We start from the raw sequence: 2,279 nt of genomic DNA, 5'->3' as shown, positions 1-2,279 counted from the left end.
ACCTCGGTGTGCTCCGAGGTGCGAACCCGAGAGCGCTCCGAGGTGCCCACGAAGTCGAAAGTCGGGTTAATTGCATTGTTTTCCCCGGGTGCGCTCCGAGGTGCGCAACATCGGTGCGCACCAAGGAGGGCTCCGAAGTGTGCTCCAAGGTGCGCACGATTCGGAGCTCGGTTTGCCCGGGGTGCGCACACCTTGGCTGGGTTGCGCACCCTTTGTGCGCTCCAAGGTGCGCACGAAGTCGGAGCTCGGTTTGCCCCGGGTGCGCACCTTCGCCAGGGTGCGCACCTTGATGCGCACGCCTTGGCTGGGCTGCGCACCTTGGTGGGCGCCATGGTGCGCACCTTTCGTGCGCTCCAAGGTGCGCACGAAGTCGGAGCTCGGTTTGCCCCGGGTGCGCACCTTGGTGGGCGCCATGGTGCACTCCGAGGTGCCCAAGATTGGTGCGCACCAAGGAGCGCTCCGAAGTGCGCTCCAAGGTGCGCAGGTGCGCGCGAAGTCGAAAGTTGGGTTAATTGTCCGGTTTGCCTCGGGTGCGCACCTTGCGTGCACCTTCGCCAGGGTGGGCGCCTTGGTGCGCACACCTTGGCTGGGCTGCGCACCCGGGCGCGCACACCTTGGCACCCGCGTTTCCTTCATTTTAAATTTTTTTTTTTTACAATCTCTCAAGTGGGAAATTCTATAATCTCAACTTTTTTTGCCTTTTCAGGAAACTTTTGAATGGAGCGCATCATTGGTGCGCTCCGAAGTGTGCTCCAAGGTGCGCACCTCTGGTGTGCTCCAAAGCTCTCTCTAGCTGCGTGCACCTGCCCCGGCCGCGCACCCGGCCCCGCCCAGCTTCGCTCACCTGTCCCGGGCGTCTGGTGCGGAACCTTAGAGTAAGAAACATCACCGTGCACCTTGGCCAACGTGCGCGACTCGACCGAGCGCGCACTGGCCGAGGTGCACACCGATTTCACCTGGGTGCGCGCGCAGCACCTCGGGCGCACCGGGGTGCGCGCACAACGCCCGGGTTGCACCGTGGCCTGTGTGCTCGGGGCGCCTCGGGTGCGCGCTCGGTGTCGCCCCCGCGCGCGCGGTAGTGCGGGCAGCGCACCCCGGCCCGGCCCGGCCCCGACGAGAACGCAAACGGGCAAAAGGTTTATTCAAATAGCATTGCGACGCCCGGCGAAAAACTAAAAAAGGGTGCAACACCGGGACTTCCCGGGAGGTCACCCATCCCAGTACTACTCCGGCCCAAGCGCGCTTAACTGCGGAGTTCTGATGGGATCCGGTGCACTAACGCTGGTATGATCGCACCCGTTATGAGCTTGTCGCAGTGTGTACTTAGCAAACCGCGACCCACGTGCGAATCCACCCCGGCCACCCACCCCCGTCGAGGTGCACACCCTCCCTCGCGAAGTGCGCCCCGTTCGCCAAGTGTGAGCCCTGCCCGGGTGCGCGCACCTTGCTAGGGCGTCGGGTGTGCACCCGGCCCGGCCTACGTGCGTGCACCTGGACGGGGCGTCGTGTGCGTGCAGTGTCCCGTCTGCAACGCGGTGCCCACACACCACCTCGGGCGCAACGACCTGCGCTCACATGTGGGCCGAGTGCACCTTGGTGCATGTTCGGGGCGCCTCGGGTGCACGCTCGATCTTGCCCCGGTGCACCAAGGCGCTCGGTTTGCCCCGGGTGCGCACTTGGTGCAAGGTGGGCACCCAAAATAGGGATCAAGCACCAAAACACAAGTTTCGGGATGCAAAATGGGACCCAAGGACCACAAATGCGTTCCAAGACCCATGATGGGTCCACGAGAACAAAAATGTGTTCCGAGACTTAATAAACAAATATTGGGTTTTAGGAGAAGAAACATGCTCTGATGCCCAAAACGAGAATCGACCCCGAAAAGGCCACAGGCCAAAAGTGGGATGCGAGACAAAAAAAAATGGGACCCGAGGACCAAAATTGGGTTCCCAGGTCGAAGACAGGGCAACCGGACAAGAAACGACCTCTAAGGCTCGAAATGAGTCCCGACGACTAAAACTTGACAAGAAGCACCCATCAGGCACCCAGCTCGACACCCATGGGATGCCGACCCACCCGGGCTTCCACCTAGCACACCTTGGCACCCACCCACCCTCGCACCCAACCTCGCACCCAACTTAGCACCTTTGAACCCACATTGGCACTCACCCTGACCCTGGCACCTTGGAACCCACATTGGCACTCACCTTGACCCTGGCACCCACCTTTGCACTCACCTTGGGACCCACCCTGGCTCCCACCTCGGCACCCACCCAGAC

The 2,279-nt window shown here is 62.0% G+C and overlaps 1 non-coding gene across 1 annotated transcript; it reads right to left on the bottom strand.

The window, feature by feature from the left end:
• Positions 1-1,179: 1,179 nt before the first annotated feature.
• Positions 1,180-1,298, bottom strand: LOC131871908 (5S ribosomal RNA). The gene has a single exon (XR_009370097.1). It is a non-coding gene; the product is annotated as a 5S ribosomal RNA (ribosomal RNA).
• Between the last annotated feature and the right edge of the window lie 981 nt (positions 1,299-2,279).

Source organism: Cryptomeria japonica, unplaced genomic scaffold (genome assembly GCF_030272615.1).
Source record: "Cryptomeria japonica unplaced genomic scaffold, Sugi_1.0 HiC_scaffold_480, whole genome shotgun sequence".
Classification (NCBI taxonomy): domain Eukaryota; kingdom Viridiplantae; phylum Streptophyta; class Pinopsida; order Cupressales; family Cupressaceae; genus Cryptomeria; species Cryptomeria japonica.
This window is presented reverse-complemented; position numbering and strand designations above follow the sequence as displayed.